At 41.9% G+C, this 16,450-nt stretch overlaps 1 protein-coding gene and 1 long non-coding RNA gene across 5 annotated transcripts in view; one reads left to right on the forward strand and one right to left on the reverse strand.

Annotated features, from left to right (window-relative positions):
* The window catches only part of SLC16A12 (solute carrier family 16 member 12), a 90,500-nt gene that overhangs the window by 12,038 nt on the left and 62,012 nt on the right, over nucleotides 1-16,450 (forward strand). The gene's annotated exons all lie outside the window — the stretch shown is intronic.
* Nucleotides 8,957-16,450, reverse strand: part of LOC306660140 — a 292,372-nt gene continuing 284,878 nt past the window's right edge. Inside the window, exon 2 of the long non-coding RNA XR_013763559.1 lies at nucleotides 8,957-15,659. This is a non-coding gene — a long non-coding RNA (uncharacterized lncRNA). The remainder of the gene's footprint in view (nucleotides 15,660-16,450) is intronic.

Here is a 16,450-nt window from a genome sequence, read left to right on the forward strand (position 1 = left end):
AAGAACTGAGGGTGTAACTTGGTGGTAGAGCACTTCCGGGTTCCATTGCCAGTATATGTTTCTTAACTTTCAAAATACAGACATCACCCCTGGGTTTTAGTTCTCCCCTGAAGAGCTAGAATGGTGTCTGCTGGTTTCTGGGTGTGACCCCACAAGGTCCCAGAGCTAAGTCCTGGTTCCACATGAATCTGTGACTTATTGTGCTTCATTGACCCATTACCCACCCTCAATGCTGACCAGCTGTCTGGCAAATTTAGTTACAAGGATCACTAGGCAAAAGTATATTAACTAAATTTAAAGACTCATAAACACTCTTAGAAAAAGCTAAAGTACTCAGGTAAAGAATAAATAAATGCTCATAAATATGATACTTGTTAACAGTATTTTACCAGTGATAAAGGGATTGAGGGATTGAGACAGGGTCTTGCTGTGTTGCCCAGGCTGGCCTTGAACTTGTAATCCTCCTGTCTCAGCCTCATTTGAAATTTTAATGATACCTTCAGCTCTAATAAAATTAGAATATTCAGTTCACTAAATTATAAATATAGTATATATGTATAATCGTGATAAAGGGATAAAGGGATAAATGGAGTATAATTTCTCATTTTTCTGATTGTACATATTGCAGGATCACATCGGTCAAGCAGTCATCTATGTACATGAGGTAATGTCTGTTTCACTCTACTATCTTTCCTACCCACATACCCCTTCCCCTTCCTTCACTCCCCTCTACCTAAAGTAACTCTATTCTTCACTAGCTCCCTCCCCCAAATTATTGTGAATTAGCATAACATATCTGAGAAAACATTCAGCCTTTAGTTTTTTGGGTTTGACTTATTTTCCTTAGCATGATATTCTCTAACTCCATGCATTTACCAGCAAATGCCATAATTTCATTCTTCTTTAAAGCTGAGTACTATTCCATCATATATATATATATATATACATATGTGATATATATACATACACATATGTGTATACACATTTTCTTTATTCATTCATCTATTGAAGGGCATCTAGTTTGGTTCCATAGTTTAGCCATTATAAGTTGAGCTGCTATAAACATTGTTATGGCTGCATCACTGCAGTATGCTGATTTTAAGTCCTTTGAGTATCAACTGAGGAGTAGGATAATTGGGTCAAATGGTGGTTCCATTCCAAGTTTCAACTTAGTTTTTAATAGTTTCAAGCAGAAGCTACAGAAAAGACATTTGAATTAAATTTAATTATCTTTAAAGTTTCTAATATAAATGCTGGGATTAAATAATGTTAAAATAACTCAGTGAGTTTACCTCTTCACCAGGCAGGTGTTTACTGTGTGTCGCCACCTGTTAGGTGCTGTGCCTGCAAACAGTAGGTGGACCCTTTCTCGGAGGTTTTCCCCCTCCTGGAGAGGGCAGGTGTGTGTTCAGAGAAGCACAGCACTGCGAGGAGTCCTGTAAGTGACCATGGCCGTCAGGGTCAGAGGCACTCAGGCTGCCTAGGTGGAGAGATTCCTGAGGTGAGCATTCTAGGCAACAGGAATGACAGGTACAGATCTGCTGAGGTGGGGAAGTGCTCTGGGGTTGAAAGCACGGCAGGTTCTTCACAGTAGTGCACTGGGCTGACCTGCAGGGGACATAGCTGGGGTGCTAGATGACACCAGACGATAGGCAGGAGCTGGAGCTTTTAGCATCTTGTGTATTACACTACGGACTTTCAATTTTGCCTTGGCAGCTTCTAAACAGCAGGAGTTGGGAGGCAGTAGGGGTTTGGTGATTACCTTAGCTGTGTTTCAAACAGATAACTCTGAAGGAAGTTTGAAGACATGAACTAAGGGTCTGTTGATAGAGTGCAGGTGGGAAATACAGGTAGTGCCTCCCGGTAAGACGTTTATTTATAGTTACAGTCTTGATGCTTGGTATGCTATAGGGGCTGTCTGATAGGCTGTTTGATTTTCTGGGTAAGAAATCAAAAATTGGAACATCATCTGCTAATGGAATCAGTTGAAATCACATGTCTGGATATAATTACCTGGGAAAAAGTGAAAGAAAGGTATGAAGCAGGTTAAAAAATTAAGGAGAGTAACCAGGCTGTGCTCATGCTATAACCAGGGCATATCTTGGTGGTATGGTTGGGATAAGAGGTGCCCCGGCAAAGCTCATGTATTAGAAAATGCAGGAATGTTCACAGGTTAAGCAATTATATTATGAAAACTATAATCTAATAAGTAGATTAATTTCTTTGATGGATTAATAATTTGAATAGATGATGAGTAGTAACTATAGGCAGGTGGGCAGTGGCTTGAAGAAGTAGGTTACTGAGGGTGTGCCCCTGGGATTATATTTTGCTCCCGGCTCCTTTTGGTGCCATCAGCTGAGCAGATTTCTTCCATCATACCCATTTCACCATGATGTTCTGCCTCACCCTGGGCCCAGAGGAATGGAGTTGGCCATTTATGGACTGAGTCCTCCTTGAAGGTGTTCTTGTCAGGTATTTTGGTCACAGCAATGGAAATTGACACACTTGGCTCCTGTGTCTTTCTTTTTATACTCCAATTGTCTAGCTGTGTGATAGTCTTTTTCACTGGGCCAACTCTAAGTACAGGGGCTGTGTCGTATTCACAGTGTGCTGCCATTGTGCTATTTATACGTCTCTGTCTACACTGTGAACAGTACCTTCTTGAGTGGCACTTCAGCTATTCCTGCTTAACTAATTCCAGCAGCCATCATGGTACCTGCTGTAGTTTGGAGAGGGTTTGTCCACTCTGAAACTCATGTCGAAAACTAAATCCCCACCATGAGATATTAAAGAGGTGGAACCACATGGCACCTTTAGAAAAGGTGATTAGGTTTCTGCATTCAGGAACAGATTAATCCATTCATGCTATTAATGGATAATGGATGAATGAGTTATCTCAAGAGTGGGTCTGCTCTAAAAGCCAGTTTAGCTAGATCTCTTGCATACTCCCTGTCTCTCCCATGTGATGCTCTCTGTGGCCCCAGGATTCTGCCACTAAGAAGACCATCACCAGATACAGCCCTTTGACTTTGGTCCAGAGTCGTGAGCAAAAATAAATCTTTTCTTTATAACTTACCCAGTCTATACTATTGTATTTTTAGTAACAGAAAACAGACTAAGACAGTGCTTGCCATATGTAAGTGTTCAATGTGTTTTTTGAATAAATGAATAAATGATACATCGTAAGTAGTCAGAGGAAGAGAATCTAGCCCAAGGAAGAATGAGAGGCCCATAGGACTCCTGTCATGGAGATGCAGGGAAGAACAGTTCTGATCATGAGAACGAGGTGAACTTGCCAAGTGCCACAGAAGGGTCAGTTAATGAAGGGTGGCAGAGTAACCACTGGAAATGAGGAGTCATTGGTGATAATGTCAAAAACATCCTGAGTGGTGCCTGAGGGCGGGAGGAGGCAAATTCCATTCCACTGAGGTGGAAGCGAGGAGCAGGGGTGAGGAAATGGTGTAGACAGGTCCTGAAGAGGCTGGGTTTGTGAAGAGAAGAAAGAAATTGGTGGTAGCAGAAAGGGTGGGGAGGCCGGGGGGGATTTCTCTCTACTTTTCCTTCTCTTCTCTTCTGTCCCTCACATTCTTCCTCCTACTTTTAAGAAGAGAGACACTTGGGTAAACTTATAAACTAAGAAGACCCGGGGAAAAGTCTAGATAGAAGAGGGGATACTACTGGAGAAGTTAAATACAAAAGGACATATCTTTTTTTGAGGTTGGAATAAAAGAGAGAAGAATGCAGGTGGATATGAATAAACTAGAGGGATAAACTGAAGGAAAAGAGATGAAGGAGAATCCCAAAGGCCTCAGTTCTGTCTGTAAAATAGTAACTAGGATGTTTTGAACACTTTCAAAGTCCTGATCATTGTTAAAATTACGTATGTAATTTTTATGTAAAATTACATATGTAATTCCTTTTGATAATCCTATGAAGATAGAATTATTATCTGAAATTAAAGTCAAAGCAACTGAAACACAGAGAGATTAAACAACCTGTGTGAGGTTACATAGCTATGAAGTGGCAGAACCAGGTTACAGAGCCGCTGACCATCTTGCTATGCTGCTGAAAATGACAAGTACACAGAGTCCTTAGGACTTCAAATAACCAATGTGCAAGCAACAGGTACAACATATTGCTGCTGAGTCACACTCAGAACTTATTTCTGTTGGGGTTCATAATCTGCAAGTTTAGGAGGTTTCCTCTAGCAAAACTTGCCTTACCAGTTACAGGAATGGAAATTTTGGGATGTTTGGATTGATGTGGAAATAGGGATTGGTAGTGGGGGGTAGAGGTATGTCTTAGTCAGCTTTCTGGTTGCTGTGACTAAATGACCCAATCAGCACAACTGTAGAGGAGGAGAAATTTATTTGAGGGCTCATGGTTTCAGAGGTTTTAGTCCATAGAAGGCCAGGTCTGTTCCTCGGGGCTCCAGGTGGGGCAGAGCATCATGACAGGAGAGGGAAGCAGCTCACATCATGGTGATCAGGAAGCAGAGAGAGAGAGACTCCACTCAACAGATACAAATATACACTCAAAGCCATGCCCCAATTCCTACGTCCTCCACCCACACCTTACCTGCTTCCAGTTACCACTCAGTTAATCCCATCAGGAATTAATTCACTGATTAGGTTCAGACTCTCAACAACCAATCATTTTTCCTCTGAACTTTCTTACATTGTCTCACACGTGAACTTTTGGGGGACACCTCACATCCAAAACATAACATGGTGCCAATGAGGGAGCAATTGAAGTGATGGCTGATGAGCTCTCACCTCCAAAGAGACAAGAGAACAAGCCATTAGGATTGGAGAAGATGGAGCAGCAAGGGCCTGGGTGCTCAAGGAGATTGAAAGTTAAAGGTGCAACAGGAGTTAAGGAATTGGAGGCTTGTGGAGGATAGAAAGTGGGGTTTAGAGAGGGATGCTTAATTTTCACAACAACCCTAGGTTTCAGAAGTGAGGGCTGGCATACTGTGATAGGTTGATGGCGTGGTTTGGGGATGGCATGGCTGAAGTGGGTTGCAAGTGAACCTGTTGGGCCATGAGATAGATCTCTATTATGCTCTGCCTGTCTTTGGAAGATAGTTTTTGGTGGCCCTAAGGGCTAGTATGAACTTTAGAAAATGCCAACTCAAGTGTGTATGCACAAGATTAGCTGGTATCTGGCAGTCACTAAAAAAGTACCTGATGGTCTCAATAAAACATCGTCAAAGAACAGTTGAAGAGCTCTGCCCTGTAATTTATTTCTGAAAAAGAACTGGAAGTGTGAACTGGCAAAACAAACAGATTTCACAGGTAACTGGATGCTTGAACCAGATCATCATTATTGCTCTGGGAGGAAAAGACAACATGATCTAATGAAATGTCCTCCTCTTCCTTCCTCCCTGCTTTCTTTTCCCCTAATAATGTGCAACATAACACTCTCTGGGCAGAGAGAGAAGCAGCTGAAGACCATCAGACCTCCAGATGTGGAGCTTTGTTATGACTTGAGGGGGTCGGGGTCATGGGAAGCTTGGGTGGAACTCAGTGTGGTGTCCTCTGCTTCTATAGTTAGCCATGTGATGGGAAACCAGCATGTGTGCTGACCCGTACAGCTGTACATGCCAGCATCTCCTCTCCTCTGCCCGTGTAGGATTCCAGGAAATTGGAATTAAACCCGACATAAGCTTAGAAAGCCACTTGTGGGAAGATACAGAGCTACCAAGGAGGGAGAGCATATGTGTGTACCTAGTCTGATATATAAGTGGAATGAGTGGAAATGCATCCGTTGGATATTTGGGGATATCCAAAACAGAGACCTGACTTTGGACCGGCTTCCATAGTAAGGAAAGTATTTCCCTATGTCATAGAATGTCCAGAAGCAGAATGACTGGGCTCTAGCTTTGCTTCTGTGTAATCTCTTGGCTTGGTCCCTGCCATTTGTGGATTGGCTTCTCAACCTGATCCTACCCATAGTCCCAAGATGGCTCCAACAGTGTGAAGGGTCACCCTGAGCTAGGAAACGTAGAGTGATGGGCAGAGGCCACTGCTTTGTGTCTCCTCAGCAGTGAGGAAGCCTTTCCTGGACACTCCCAGGAAGACGGCTTTTCCTCAAATCATCAGTAAGGACTGGGCAACTGCTCTTTGCTTAAATCAGCCCATCACCTACAGGGGGACCAGGATTACCATAATTCTTGATTAACCATTTTGAGTGGACTGGAAATCTATGATAGAGGGGACAAGGGGACATTATTGTGATATTCCAGCAGCCTTGTGAAGGGGAAAAAGCCTCACGTGGCAGTCAAGGCCCAGCTTCAGCATTTGCGAGCAGCATAAACTTGAACAAATTCCCAGCTTCTGTGTCCCTCGGTTTTCTCTTCTGGGATAGTTGCAGAAACTGCAAGCGCTTTACATAAACTCTAAGTAACTCTACAAATTATTATTGAATTATTATTATTGTTGTGAATTATTCATTTAACAACAAAAACAATAGTAATAATAGCAACACCACTTCCACTACCTGAGCACTTGGATGTTCTAGGCACTTGGCTACAGGCTTACCTGCACACTCTTCATTACTCACTCAGCATGTATAGAGCATGTATATATAGAGCATGTATAGAGCTGTGACCATACTTCGGTTCTCTGCTACATGCTTTATTTCCTATCTCAGTGACATGGAGACCTGGGTCACTAGGGTAGGGTAGGGGCAGAGAACAGGTGTAAGCTTGGTTTCATCCAGTGGTTCTGTTTTCTTGCCTTGTGTGACAGCACAGTGACATCTGGCCATAGGACCTCAGATTATTGCTCTTTTTTTCCTGCTTCGGATTGTGTTATTCACCAGTCCAGGGCTTGCTGCACAGGGGATTTATAAAACCTAAATAGGTATTCGCTTTTCAATCACTCAATGCTTTTCTTTCCATGGTTTCTTTATTTTCCCAAATATGAAATCTTTGCATTTTTCTGCTTTTGAAATAGAAGAGGGATTTACAAATGCTTATTAATTTCTTGAATATTTCTTGTCTCAATTGAACCTCATAAAGAAGTCAGACCTGAATTTTTATCGTATTGAGGCTTAGTGGCCATGGAATTTACCAATGAGGTAAGAAGTTTGGAAGTAGGGGACATAATTTTTTTGATGTTGCAAATTGCCTTGCTTTGAATATCCTTGTGACAGGAAATTCTTCCATATGTTGGTTCATATTTATATGATACCTTCCCTGAAGAAGAACACCGAGGTGAAAGGGTTTGAACTTCTTAAAATATAGATTGCCTGACTGTCAATGGAAGCTTTTTGAATGGCCACACCTGTAGTCCCAGCAACTCAGCAGACTGAGGACGGAAGTTTCAAGCCAGCCTCAGCAACTTAGCAAGGCCCTAAGCAACTTAAAGAGACCCTGTCTCTAAATAAAATACAAAAAAGGGCTGGGAATGTGGTTCACTGGTTAAGCATCCCTGAGTTCAATCCCTGGTACCAAAAACAAAACAAACAAACAAACAAACCCCCACACTTATAGTGTTAGTTTGGGATTATGCATTTTGTCTTTTTATGATGTTTTATATGACTGAGACCCTAAAATATTCCCAGAAAATTTGAATTATTTTCATATCGTATAACCTACTTTTCCCCAGAGCTCCCTTGTAATTATAGTCAAAATTGTTTTTCTATGAGTTAGTCTGTACTAGATTTTGAAGGGACCCAGCCCATAGCAACTCCTCCCTCTTAGTCCATCAAGTCTTGAGAAGAAACTAAACTTGTACATCTTAATTTGTCCTCCCTTTGTGTGAGTCACTTCTAATGAGGCTTCTGATCCTGTGTGCACACAGACTCCCTGTAGGCCTATCTCTGACACATCTGCTTGCCATTCACAGTTCTGGCCCTCACACCAGGACCCCTGCTACACACTTAAACAATTTGTGAGTAAATTGGTAGGAAACATGATGTGGGAGATACTAGGTTTTTGCTGACCCGTATGAATATGGGCTATTTGTTTTAGAGTCGTGGTAGAGATGAAAAAAACTTTTTTTCATTCATATGACTTTATGCTCCAGGTAATTCTTTCAACAATTCCTAAAATACCAATTCTTTCTATACTTCCTCACCAAGATATATTGATGATGAAGCTATTGGCAATAGAAAATCAGAGGCATGAACTGTCCTTATTCTTAAATGAATTTTTTTGAATGATAGTTGTGACTTTAGTATATGCAGAGTAACACCCATTAATATTTTAATCACCTTATATGCTCGATATGATAATAGGAAAAAGGAAAGGCATAGGACCACTCCTGCTAGGGAGGGCCAAGCCACAGGGACCACAAAGCAAGGCCAGCGCTGTGGTGAAGGTGGAGACAGTGCTGTGACAGCAACTGTACCATGTGCGGGAAGGCCCCAGGGCAGCCCTGCGATATATAGGTCAAAACTGGAGACCCGGGAGGTCCTCATGCAGGACTCACACAGCAAGTCAATGAGAAAGCCTGGATTTCAACCTTCATCTTTCTAAGGTGTAAATTGCATGTTCCTAATTTGCTTTTCTTGGTTTCTTTTTCCAGAGTTGAAATTTTAAAATTATCTCTAAAAATTCCAGGCTTTAGAGAAGGAAATACAGAATATTCTGCTTCCCCCACTTTAACTGAGAACAGTCTGGCGGGTGTGCCTTCAGGAAATTGATTCTGCCTGTTCAAATCACCTAAGAAGCCAGCTGTGCCGGCGTTTAGCCAGGCAGAACAGCTGCCGCGGGGCAGGAATGCTTTGTCCTCTGGGGCACCTACCTGGGTGAGACTTGTGGCATGCCAGCTCTGGGGACCAGGGAACTACCAAGTTTAGCAGGAGCAGCGAGGAGTTAGCATGGCCTGACAGCCCACCCTTTTGGCAAAGGAGAGCTATTTGTACCTTCTGGCTTTCTGCCTGCACTGCTTTGACTTCCCAAGCAGAGGAGAGGTTGTGGGGCCCAGGGGCTGCCTCACCTCATCTCTGTTTTTTTTTTTAATTGTCTGCCCTTGTTGTTGCCCAGCTACTTTGCCTGAACGGAGTGAAGATACCCAAATTCTGCAGGTAACTTGTTTGAGTGACTTTGGGCAGGTTGCTTCAGGGTTCCAAGTCTCGTCTTAGTTTTTTGTCAGAGTGCACTTTTTCTTTTTTCTCATTTGAATGTTTCTGAAATAAGATATGATTGGCATTAGGTATATATCAATAGAGTAGAGTTTCTTAATCTTTCTTTTTTCTTGAAAAGTTGTTAAGTCAGTGGAGTAACTTTCAATTTAGGTTATTTTAGGACTGCGGGAATATGACAGTTGGTCCATTGAGGAGTCGTTTGGACAGTGGCCACAGCCTGACAACCTGGCTTGTGCACCGTGCATTGCTGTGTAAATACAGCAGATCAGAAAGCTGCCAGGCCTGGAGTCGCTTCTCAGAGATGCCCAGACTGGAACTTCTTGACTTAAAAATTAATGACAGTCTTCTACTCAATGAAGTTGGTATTTTGGGTTGTAAGAATGTACATTTCTTCACCCTGTACAACGCCATTTTCATTTTGAATTAAACAAGCAAACATGAATTAAGCATCTGAATTTTTCTTGGATCACTTTCTTGTGATGGATTTATTGGATTCTTGGCTTTTGCTGAAAGTATCAGGATGACCCCAAAATGCGTTAACTTAATCAGAATATTAATCTAAAAAGAGGTGTTGTAATTCAAATTGAAAACTAGAATGCGTTGAGTGCCTACGATATGCCAGGCATATTAAAAAACAATTACTCAGACACTGCCCTCTGTTGTAGTCCTGATGGAGTTCAGTGTAGGCTGAGCAAAGAAAGCAGCTCAGGCACTGAGCTAAAATTTCACTTTTCAGCAAATTCAACTAATTTACCCTAATAACAAGAGACTCAAGTAGCTCCAAACAGTGCGCTCTTCCTGGTAGGAAACTAGGTAAAAATAAGGTGTGAATCAAATAACCCATGGAAGCAAGATCACAGAGCGAATATTTACATTTTGCAAAAAATCTCAGTGATGTGAGTATCCAAGTGCAAGTTAATGGTCTGTTACAGCACTGAAAGCAGGAGCTGCAGAGTCAGACATCCTGGGGGGCTCAAGTGTGAAGTAGCTGAGCTATTGAATGATGGGGGGCAGTGGCCTGACTGTAGCCACATGGGGAAGATTGACCCATTCTCACACCTTTCAGCAGATACTTTCGTTCTTTCTTGGTGCTAGGAGTTCATCAGTGATCAAAATCAACTAAAATCCCTGTCCTCCTGGAGTTTATAATCTAATCTGCTGCTGCCTTACAAAACAAGTACACTAGAATCATCCCCATTTTCTTAGAATAAATTATATGAAAAGTATCTCCAGGTAAAAGTAAATGAATCAGACACACCGGTGTGATCCTGATCTGTGAATAAATTGTATAGATTTCAGTTTTGTTGGTGTTTAGACCTTTTTTCACTTAGAGAATATTCCTGGATAAGTGATTTCTGGATAAACAAGATAACTATAATTATAAGTGGAGGTAGTTTATTTTTGGGAATTCTACTTGGTCTGATGCCCTGATTTGACAAATAACCATAATTATGAAATATTATTGGCTCTTCAAGGCAGCACCTGGTTTATTCTAGTTTTGCTGTTCGATTGAAAAGAAAACTTCCTTGTGAAAAGTTCCATTTTCTCCATTGTGGTCAGCTCAGGATGGTCTAGTGTGGTTTAGAGGGCTGCAGGCAGTGCATTCCCTGCCTGGGCTCGGGGCTCAGGCTCCGCGAAGGCTGGCGAACATGACCCAGCCCCCAGCGCCCCAAGAGGTTTTGCTCAGGAAGTGCTCTTCAGGCCTGGTTTTCCAGTGACTGCTCCAGCGGGGCTTTGTGCAATGTGACTCTGATGAGATCACTACAATAACAAGCCTGAGAGCCTGGACCTTGGAAACCATATGCCTTTTCTTTGAGTTTCTGGTGGGAAAACAGGGAGAAGAACCATTGGCGGTTGCTCTTATCTTCTGTTTCAACAAATGGAACTTTTGCTCCGTCTTTGAAGGGAGGCAAAATTGATCGCTGTTGTGAGAGAGGGAGCAGGTGGCTGGCAGGGACTGGAGTCTTCTGGGGCTGACCATTCAGTTTCTGTTCCCTGGGTGGCTTTTTTTTTTTTTTTTTTTTAAAGCAAATTAGAGGATATTAAGGAGATGAATGCTTGCGGGGTGGGTTTCTGTTTCAGGACCTTCTTCAAATGTGTACCTGGAGATTAGTATTTTTGGCAAATCAACATCCCTGATTTGGGGGACTTCCATTGGAGAGACTTGGAGTGCTGATAGTCCTACGTGGTCTTGGGGAAATTTCTCTCCACTGACGAAGTGCACAAAGGAAGAAAGGCACGTAAGCACCCGCTGAGAAGGCAGCCACCCATCAGCCAGGAAGAAAGCCCTCACCAGAACCTCCCCTTGCTAGTATGGGGATCTCAGATGTCCAATCTCCAGAACTGTGACAGTTCTGTTGGTTAAGCCATCGGCCTATAGTATTTTGGTGTAGCTGCGTGATCTGATTATGAGAGGCATGGCTCTTCTCTTCTTAAGGTAGTACCTGGTTGATGGTGTTGTTCTTTGTCTTTGGTGACACCATGCTCTCCTGGACCTCTTTACTTTTCTGGCTGTACTTTCTAAATTTCCTTGAAGTCTTCTGTTTTCCTAAAAGAGAAGCCTCCCTTCTTTTACATCAATCCTCAGGCCACCATATTATTCAAATCATGGCCCCTAGACCAGCAATGTATACCTCACTCGTGAATCTGTTAGAAGTATGAATTTCTGACTCCATCCAAACCTGCTGAATCTGAATCTGTTCACAGAAGTCTGAGAAGGCCTACTCTTTTAGGATTTTGGTGGTCAACTGTTTGCCCCAGCATTCAAGTATTCATTTGATGTCTTAGTCCATTTTATGTTGCTATAACAAAATACTGGAGACTGGATAATTATAAAGGAAAAGGGTTTATTTGCTTCATGATTCTGGGGCTAGAAAGGCCAAACAGCATTGCAGTGGGGTCTGATATATGTACCTCTGGCTATGTTACAACATCACAGAGAAGTGGAAGGGGAAGCAGGTGTATGCAAAGGAAGCCAAGCATATGCGGTAGCCTTGACTTATAATAACCTGCCCTTGGTAACTGATCCAGTTCCATAAGACTAACTCATGACATGAGCACTACTCTGCTCCAAGGTGGTACCCCTTTCTTCCACTACTAGGCACCTCCTCTTAAAGCATCATCTTCCAGCACCATCACATTGAAGACCCAGCTTCAACACCTGAACCATTTAGGGACAAACCATGTTAAAACCATAGCATCTGGACACCAGGTCTGTCCCCTGGGCTCTAGTCCAATTTATCCAATAGAGCCCCTGAACCCTCTGCTTAGGGGTGTTTCATGGGGATATCACACTTAACCAGTACTGAGTCTGTCTTTGTTTCCTGTTACTAATAACACAATACTACACACTGGGTAAATTATAAAGAGAGGAGGAATATTTTGGCTCATGGGTCTGGTCCAAGGTCAAGGGATGCATCTAGTGGTGGCCTTCCTGAGGCAGTGCAGGGTATCTTATAGCAAGAGACAGGGATTTACGTGTGTGTTCTGCCCTCTGTCTCATAAAGCCACCAGGGTTCAATCATGGGGTTGTACCCTGATGACTTACCTAATCCTAATTATCTCCCAAAGGATCCATCTCACCACACTCAGATTAAATTCCCACCCCCTTAATATCTCACAATGGCCATTATATTTTAACTTGAGTTTCAGAGGGGACAAATCATATTTTAACCAAGTGGGCTCTGCATTTCCCAAATATGCTTTTCCTCTATTTGTTGATCAACCAAAGACAGGGCATCTCTGGAAACTCCCTTTAGAACTCCCCGTTGACCATATGTGCCTGCTCTGAATGTTTCTGTGGTGCTCTTCAGAGCTAACAGCTGGCGTGCACTGGTCTGGTCAGCCTGTTGTTCAGCGGGCCTGGCCCTGAGTTCCTGTGCCTCTTGTCAACCTCTTGTTAGTTACTTTGAATATTACCCATTGAGTCATTAGATTAGGAACACATCTGACTTTTCCTCCTCCACAGTAAGTTTCCAAGTGCATCAGTATTTTATGAATATTTAATATTTGGTATTAATCATTATGTGTGTTATTAATTATTAATATATTCCCAATACGAGTGGTTAATAAATATTTTTTAGTAGTGAGGAAATGTGATATTTTCTGATTTCAGTCAGATTTTCAGAACTTTTGTGAATGGCTATAGTGAGTCCAAAGGAAGGACCATCAAGAATGTAGTGTGACCTGATATATCACATGATTAAATTTGGGGGGAGAGAGAAGTCAGAGGCAACCTAATTGTTCAACAATAGGGGGGTGATGAAATCAATTATGTACACTCATACGATCAAAAACTATGCAATTATTAAAATGATCAGACAGTAAAACCATAAATGGAAATACTTCCAGGGTATCATATTAAGTGAGAAGAGCAAATTATAGTTAGCATGATCACAGTTTTAAAGTATAGATACCAAAATTTCCCATTTTAGCCTTTTTGTTTGTTTGTTTTGGTGCTAGGGATTGAACCCAGGGGCACTTAACCACTGTTCTTTTTTGTACTTTATTTAGACACCGGGTCTCACTGAGTTGCTTAAGGCCTCACTAAGCAACTCAAATTCGGGATCCTCCTGCCTTAGCCTCCTGAGCCATGTGCACTACCACATGGGCCCATTTTAACCATTTTCAAGTGTGTAATTCTGTGTCATTAAGTACTGAAGAGGAAAAACAAAGTGTAGTCTACCCCTCTTACTCACTCACAATGCCAGACGTGTGGCGTTCTCTTTACACACTGAGCCGTTCTCCAGTTGTCTGTGCACACTCACTGGGTGTCCTTCAGTTTAACTCAGTTCTGACACTACCTGGAGATATCTGGAGGTTACGAGTCCAGTCCACAGACTTCCCCACTTCACAGGCTCATGGCAAGTCTACGTGTCACTTATACTTTGATCTGATTGGCTGTGAATCAGAGGTTCCCCACCCTCACCTGTGAGTTCATTCCTATGCTAGCCAAGCCCACAGAACTCGGGAAAAGTTTATATTACCAATTTACTACAAAGGATATATTAAAGGATACAAATGAACAGCCTATGAAGAGAGACGTAGGGTGAGGTTGGAAGGAACCAGACCCCAGGTGCAGGAGCTTTCCTCCCATGAAGTTTTGGGGTTGCACCACCCTCCTGGCCTGTGGGTATGTTCTTGCACCACCAACCTGGAAGCTCTCTGAACCCTGTGCTTTTAAGTTTTTATGGAGGCATAATTACTTGGGCATGATTGATTAATTCATTTGCATTGGTGATTAAATCCATCCTTAGAGCTTCTCCCTTCTCCTGAGGTTGGGGGAGGGGTTGTACCTCAAGTTCCAACAGTCTGAAACCCTCCTGGCAACCAGCACCCCCCACAAGTGTCTCCAGGAGCCCCAACCATCAGTCATCTCATTAGCATACAAAAAGATACTGATTACTTTCAAGATCTTAGATTTTATTAAAATTCCAAGGGTTTTAGAAGCAGTGTAACAGAAAACAAGAGCAGAGATGATGTATATTTTTCATTAAAATTTTTTTTTTATTTTTACAGACTGCATTTTGATTCATTGTACACAAATGGGGCACATCTCTTTATTTCCATGGTTGTGCAAGATGTAGATTCACACCATTCATGTAATCATACATGTACATAGGGTAATACTGTCTGTCTTATTCCGCCATTTTTCATACCCCCCCTCATTTCCCTCTACATAATCTAAAGTTCCTCTATTCTTCTCTCACTCCCCACCCCCCACCCCCATTATATATCACCATCCACTTGTCAGGGAAAACATTCAGCATTTGAGTTCTTGGAATTGGCTTATTTCACTTAGTATGATATTCTCCAATTTCATCCATTTATCTGCAAGTGCCATAATATTATTCTTCTTTATGACTGAGTAATATTCCATTATGTATATATACCACAGTTTCTTTATCCATCCATCTATTGAAGGGCGTCTAGTTTGGTTCCATAGTTTAGCCATTATAAGTTGAGCTGCTATAAACATTGTTATGGTTGCATCACTGTAATATGCTGATTTTAAGTCCTTTGTGTATAAATCGAGGAGTGGGATAACGGGTCAAGAGTGGGTTCATTCCAAGTTTTCTGAGGATTTTTGACACTGCTTTCCAGAATGGCTGCACCAATTTGCAACTCCACCAGCAATGTACAAATGTGCCTTTTTCCCCACATCCATGCCAACATCTATTATTGTTTGTGTTCTTGATAATAGCCATTCTAATTGGAGTGAGATGAAATCACAATTGTTTTAATTTGCATTTCTCTAATTACTAGAGATGAGGAACACTTTTTCATATATTTATTAATTGCCTGCATACCTTCTGTGAAGTATCTGTCCAGTTCCTTGGTCCATTTATTGATTGGGTTCTTTGTATTTTTGGTATAAAGTTTGTAAGTTCTTTATAAATTTTGGAGATTAGTGCTCTATCTGAAGTGTGTGTGGAAAAGATTTTCTCCCACTCTGTAGGCTCTCTTTTCACAGTATTGATGGTATTACATTCACATTGTTGTGTATCAGCATCCATCTCTAGGTCCTTGTCGTCTTCCCAGACTGAAACTCTGTACCCACCCAACTCTTAACTCCACATTCTTATTTCCCCCAGCCCTGGCAACCACCATTTCACTTTCTGCCCCTATGGATTTGACTACACTAGATATGTCATCTAACTGGAAACATGTAGTGGTTGTCTTTTTGTGGCTAGCTTTTAACTTATATATACATACGCATATATAATTTATAACTCTCAGGATGCTGGGCTATAGCAGCAAGTCACTATATATATATCTTCAAAGTATTTCTTCCAAATAAAAATAGTGCTTGTTTGGTCCACAGGATGCAGATGATTTTAATTGTCTTTTTGCTCTATTTTCTCCTTTTTCTGCAGTTAGGATATATTGCATGCATAATGAAAAGTGTTTGAGACTCAGAATCAAGACGCATCACCTCTGGCAGCTCAGCCAAGGGATTTATCTCTCTCCATCACCTTCTGCATGTTGAGGCCATCCATGGCGTCACGTGTTCCTGTGCCCAGTGAGGCAGAAAGAGTTCCTTGGCAGTAGTTTAGACTATGGAAACATTATAGTCAGGCCCCAGCATGTGTCTCTCTTGCTCATCTTCCTTCCCACATCTATTTTTAGTGCAAAGAAATCTTCTTTGGGTTTGTTCATTCACCAAGGTTTTGGCTTGTTCTCTCGATTAATTTCAACTAGGAGGATAGGGTACTGCCTTCCTATCTGTGAAACTGTATATTTTGCAATTTCCCAAAGAGTTTAAGGCTCCTAACAAGTGTTTATCTCAGCTTACAAAGCAGTCAAGATTTCCCATCCACCAATTTGAAAAAAAGGTGGGAGAAATCTTTTCATG

The sequence above is a fragment of the Sciurus vulgaris genome, assembly GCF_902686455.1.
Source record: "Sciurus vulgaris genome assembly, chromosome: 4".
NCBI lineage: Eukaryota > Metazoa > Chordata > Mammalia > Rodentia > Sciuridae > Sciurus > Sciurus vulgaris.